Source organism: Miscanthus floridulus, chromosome 10 (assembly GCF_019320115.1).
Source record: "Miscanthus floridulus cultivar M001 chromosome 10, ASM1932011v1, whole genome shotgun sequence".
NCBI classification, from domain to species: domain Eukaryota; kingdom Viridiplantae; phylum Streptophyta; class Magnoliopsida; order Poales; family Poaceae; genus Miscanthus; species Miscanthus floridulus.
This window is the reverse complement of record NC_089589.1, coordinates 90,427,614-90,433,787: the sequence shown is the minus strand read 5'-3', so window position 1 is coordinate 90,433,787 and position 6,174 is coordinate 90,427,614. Positions and strand designations below refer to the sequence as shown.

At 44.2% G+C, this 6,174-nt stretch overlaps 1 long non-coding RNA gene across 1 annotated transcript; it reads right to left on the bottom strand.

Annotated features, from left to right (window-relative positions):
- Positions 1 to 325: 325 nt before the first annotated feature.
- On the bottom strand, positions 326 to 894 carry LOC136487448 (uncharacterized). Its single transcript, XR_010767259.1, has 3 exons — positions 839 to 894; positions 521 to 733; positions 326 to 443 (listed from the first exon to the last, which is right to left on the bottom strand). It is a non-coding gene; the product is annotated as an uncharacterized lncRNA (long non-coding RNA).
- Positions 895 to 6,174: the final 5,280 nt, after the last annotated feature.

The following is a 6,174-nucleotide window of genomic DNA, read 5'->3' as shown; positions in this document are numbered from 1 at the left end:
TCCATGGAGCCAGTGCTGGCAGCTTGTTGGTCTTCTTCTCCATGGACCTCTTCATGTTCAGTTAGAGTAGACACATTTTTCACCGGATCAATTAGATCAGCGGGTCTTGGTTCTGCTACTCTCGCTCTCGCATCCAGAGAGGCACTTCCGGCAGTATCCTCCTCTTGCGCAATTGGCTCTCTGGTTCAATCAAGTTAAGGATTAAGCTGTTGTTACAAGATGGCTTGGTTAACAAAACCTGAGACAGATGATTACTTACTCTTCTTCGTTGAAGGCAGGACGAGTGGGTACTCTTAGTACTTGCTTGGGTTTACTCAACGATTCCGTCGGCTGCCCCTGCGCTGGCTCTTCAAGAGTACTCCCTTTACCTGTACCTTCTCTTCCTGAAGCTTGAATTGGAGATGGTAGAGATGTATCTTCAACATGAGAATTGTGTGAAGTTCCTTCAATAAGATATGAAGCAGATTTAGGATCATCTATACAAGAGCTAGAGACTAAAAGTAGTCAAAATAGGGGTTACCTGCCCCTTGGGCTATCGGCTCAGGATGCCGAGTACCCTCCGACTCCTTTTCTGCATCTCGTGCTAAAGCGGAAGACTTAGAAATTTTTCGAGCAGCTGTACGAGTACCTGAGCACAGCTTCTTAGGTACAGGTGCCACATTCAGCTCCATGCTGGGACTTCGACTATGCTTCCGATTAGAAGGACTTGCTTCTGTTCCCTCTCCTTCGTCAGCTGCATCAATATCATCAGATTCAGTATCTGAAACGCTCACACCTTGGAGTGGGTCAACCATGTTCTGAACGTCTTCCACTGTCATGGGTTGTGCTAAGTTTTCACCTATGTTCTCATCAATTGGCGGTTCCGGGCAGTCATCCCATTCACGACCATAACCCTGCTACACAACAAGTAGTCAGTACTCGGTTGATATACAGAATAGAAGTACCTGAAAGTAATTGATTTTAAAAAGGATATTTACCTTTGTGGTTTTCGAGCCGCACAAAACTCTGTGGCTTCTTCTGGCATGTTCTCCACACCACTTAGAAGTTTCTGTATCCTCTTTAGCACATCTCTCGGAGGTAATTCTTGAGAGGTCATCCTTGATGGATCACTGACCCCCAGGTACTCAAAGCCACAGTTTACTCGCAGCTTCAGTGGTTGAATACGATGACTAATGAAGCTACGGAGTACCCCGGCTCCAGTCAAACCACTAATCTTCAAGCCTTCCAGTTGATTGAGCAAAGGTTTGATTACGGCTAACTCTTCCTCAGTTAACCGACTACTCCGGTTGCTCTGCTTTTTTGGGGGCCACCCGGTGTGTTTGGTCAGAGTAGGTGCATGATTCTCCATGTAAAACCACTCGTGTTGCCAGTTCTGTGCTGACTCCAAAAGATTATATTCCAAGTATTCTGGCTTTGTCTCTATCCTGAGCTGGATTCCGGCTCCTCCGACTACATGCACTGCCATGTCACTCAGTTGACATTTGATCCAGAGGAAATATCGAAAGAGATTGATTGAGGGACAGATACCAAGGAATGCCTCGCACAGATGAACAAATATGGATATGTGGAGTACTCAGTTCGGGGTCAAATGGTTTACGGTCAATCCGTAGTAGTGTAGCAAATACCGAAAGAACTTGGAAGTGGGTAATGCTAATCACCTTTCTACAAATGGCTTGAAGAGGACAATCTCACCTCCATTTGCTTCAGGCCACTGATGCTCCTTTTTACCTAATGATTTTTCGGGCAGTAGTCTTCTGGACACCAGTTTTTCCAATTTGGCTTCCGTAGTTGAGGGCTTCTTCTAGGTTAAGCAATCAAGCGGGGGCTGCCTATGCTGCAGCCGTGGCATTGCAGCTAGCTTTGCAAGATGTTGTTCTTGTTTGGACATCTTCTTGTTCCTCCTCGTCTTGGGGGCCATGGATCTGCGGTTTACAAGTATCTTCTTTCTCATTCACTGGATGTGGCGCAGTTAGGGTTTTCTCTCTCTTGCGGCGCATGCGTTTGAGGAAGGAAAAACTGAAGTGACCAGCTCTAACCCTAACCGCGTTTAGTTATAAGGGATATTGAATGGTTATTTGGATTCGATTGGATCTGTTTAGATTGGATTTAGATATGTTACTGTTTTCACTTTAACGGATGCTGTTTTATTAACGGGCACAGTTTCACATGTAACGACGTTATAGTTCAACCGGCAGTGATGGTCAACATTCTAGATATTGGTCAACTCGTCAGCAATAGCACTCGGTTCTGATCTACAGTATGCAGAGTACTCGGTATTCTAGACTCCTACTGGGAATTACCGACTACAGGATAGTGATTCCATACACCGACGTGTCACAAATTCATAGCAGATTCAAATGATGGTTCTCATTCCAGATTTCAACATATTACAAGTGCTACAAGTACAAGGCCTCATTAAGGTGTATTACAAACCAAACACTCTACAACTTACTCGACAAGATGTACCCGACTCAATGTACTTGGTTCTTTGAACATACTACTTATACATTGAGTCATGAGAGAAGTGCAGCTCTGCCTAGCCTAAGAACTTGCATGCAGTGGAGACTGTGGACAATTCTTGCACACGCAAAGGAATCAAACTCGTGGAACCCACAACATGGTGGCTAGTCGCAGGAGGTGCTAGTTCGACACGCATCCTACAAATCCCAGCCCTCAGTGTCTGGACTCACTCGGATCAGCAGCCGACCCTTCATGGACACACGTCGAGTGGCACCATGAAGAACTAACATGGGACTATGTATTGCACGATTGCAATACATAGTAACAAGAGTTCTTCTAGCTGCGGTTCTAGGCTACTGTACTCTGCACTACTCTAGGACTAGCCTACCTCTAGTCCCTATAACAAGAGTTCTTCTAGTTGCAAGATTGCATTCTATTTGCTATACCGACTACTCCCAGAGGCTCAGACATTTCGGATACAATCATATTCACTACAGATGGATTTCGGGCTGGCAAGTTTTGAACTTGTGCTCTTCTATGTTTGATCTTTGGGGGTATTTATAGCAGGCGGATGGTTCATCATAGACTTGGTTTATGCAGTTGGTTGTGGCTAGAAGATAAAGCTTTACAAGCACATAGTGTGCTGAGTTAGTTCTACACTACGCAGTACAAGTTTTTGTTTCAGGGGCTGTTTAATTCCCAAAAATTTTTGCGCAGTACCCATCACATCGAATCTTGTGGCACATGCATGGAGTACAAAATGTAGACGAAAAAAAACTAACTGCACAGTTGGGTGAAAAATCGCGAGACGAAACTTTCGAACCTAATTAGTCCATAATTAGACACTAATTGCCAAATACAAACGAAAGTGCTACAGTAGCCAAATCCCAAAAAAAATTTGCATCTAAACGTGCCCTCACCCATGTGACTCTACAATACACTAAAGGACAGTCCTCTTTCACAGATGTTCATGTGCAATGTCAGATGGACGGTTACTTGCTTTTTATCAAAGTGGGGGCGATATGGAGCCCCTGTTGAAGTGGCTTCCCGCCTGAAGCTTTGTTATTGCAAAGTAATCTTAAGATTCTTCAGTCTATGCTTTCGCAGTTACCGAGTACTCAATACTCGGGGGGCTGCAGCATCATGGTTTCACAAACAATTTTCCTTGCTCGTCAGTCGGGTTATTTTTATCGCACCTTTGAGAATGCTTTTATGATCCTATATTTGAGTACCGAGCATTCAGATTTAGGCTCGAGGGCTATGGGATATGTATCCTCAACTGTTGCTTAAAAATTTTTCTCAGAGAAATTGTGGAAATTTCAAAATTGACTCTCCAGCTGTGTATGCTAAATAGCAAGAGGCTCGGGGGGCTAAACCCAATGGGTGCGCTTTTCATGGTTTCTTTCAAGGAAGTACTCGGATGAAGCTTGATTCTACTCGGTATACTCCAAGAGATTCAAGAAGACTTCTATTGATCAACCATGAAGAGCTCGGGGGCTTGACGGACTAGGATCCTATGGGTTCCCTATTGGACCGACTACTCAGAGGTTTCCTAGGTCGGCCCAAGGTTTGCTTGAAGACACGGAACAAGGTGGCGTGATCTCCAAGTATTCAAGAACCGACCTAGACGAACATTTAGGGAAAGTAGTCTCTATAATAGAACTAGGACTCTTTAAATGTAATCGACTAGGACTAGAACAACCCCCTTGCCCTCTGACCTATATAAAGAGAGGCAGGCAGCACCCCTTGTACATCAACTCAATCATACAATCCAACGCAAAGGCTCACGCCGAACTGGACATAAAGGCTATTACTCGATTACAAGGGCCCAAACCAGTATAAAAATCATTCGTCTTCATGTTTTCCGCTAAGTTCTGCATACGCTGAAGCCCACCTAACACTGTCCTGGGTACCCCCATGACAGGTTGTTGGTCGTCAAACACCAACACTGGTGCACCAAACTCGGTGGCCTCGTCGATGATCTTCGACTCAAGGTTCAGAAAGTGTCCAAGCACTACGACCGTGTTGTGTTTGACACATCGTCACATTAGTCGGGTCACATGGCGCTTCCTACGGCGGCCACGCAATCCTCTGCCGGAACCACTGCCAATGAGCCCAATGGGCACCACGTCGTCTAGACTACACGGGACCTTGATTTTGGGTCCTCAAACCCACAAACTCATGGGCCGCCCAGTGGTATGATCCATCCCCACCCTCTTCCTCATATGCATGTTCCACCTCTTGCTTTGTTGTATCCGCCTGCACCGAATCCGACACCTCACCCTATTTTGCCACCACCAGCACCAAATCTAGTATCTCATCTTATTAAGCATCCTGCCCCACCATATCCTGTTGCTCCCAATTCCACTTTTCGTTTACCCAAATTTGATTTCCCCAAATATGATGACGAGAACCCATGCCTTTGGCGCACATGTTGTGAAAACTACTTCTCCATGTACTCTATTGAGCCATCCGTGTGGGTGCACATAGCCACTATACAGATGGTTGATGTTGCTGCACTTTTGGTTACAATAAGTTGAATCCTAGATAAACTCTGTGACATGGGAGCAGTTCTATATCATGATTCGCGACCGCTTTGATCGCGATCAACATGAGCTCTTAGTGCGTCAATTGCCGCATATTCGTCAATCCACCAAAGTCACTGATTATGTAGCATGATTCACTTCTCTCATAGACCAGCTTATTGCCTACAATTCTGGTGTCGATCCTGTTTATTTCATCACTCGTTTCATTGATGGCCTACATCCTGAGTTGCGTTCAATTCTGCTTGTTCAACGCCCGAAAACCTTGGATGCTGCTTGTACTGTGGCCCTATTGCAGCAAGAGGCCGGTGGACATCGTGAGGTGGTGCGAACAACTTCATCTCTATTCAGCAAGGTTCCAAGGATGGCCATGCCCATTCCTCCACCGCCCAAGTTCAAGAAGAATGTTCATACTCAAGACACCAGTCCATCTCTCTTGAAAACAAGTTGGTTGCTGTCAAGGCTTATTGCAAGGCCATGGGGCTATGCTACAAATGTGGTGTCAAATGGTCCAAGGATCCCAAATGCTCACCAGAGGTACTTCATGCTATTCGTTCTGGTGTCTAAGAACGTTTCAGGAGGAGTCCTGCCAAACAGGCCTTTGAAGTCTGACTAAATTTTACAGTAGTTGGTTAAAGTTTAGTCTAAACCATACAAATGGATGGACTTGAAAGTAGAGTTATTTTTAGTCCAGTCAAATTAGTTTTCAGTCCCCCTCAATAATTTATGTATCTAAAGAATATATATGACTAAACTTTAATTGCCTAAACTTAAGCCATCCAAATTTTTATCTAAAAATTTTAGTTGTACTAACCACTACTCCCTCTATCCCATAATAAATGGACTTCTAGAGTTCAAAATTTATACTAAAATAAGTGCACCTTTAGATATGGATCCACTAACTCTAATTGTCTTTTTCTACTTTTTCTCTTGTTAAAGTACAATGATTACATCTTTATAGGGGTATATGTAATTTTTCATTAACATTGATCTCTTCACTCAAAATCTAGAAGTGCACTTATTTTTTTAATAGAAGTGCACTTATTTTGGGATAGAGGGAGTAGTCGACAAGATAAACATGTCCTTAATCCCTGGCCCCACATTCAAAAACAAAAAAAAAGAAAAAAAAAACATCAACACCGGCACGGGCCCAGCCCAAAGCGTGCTCGCT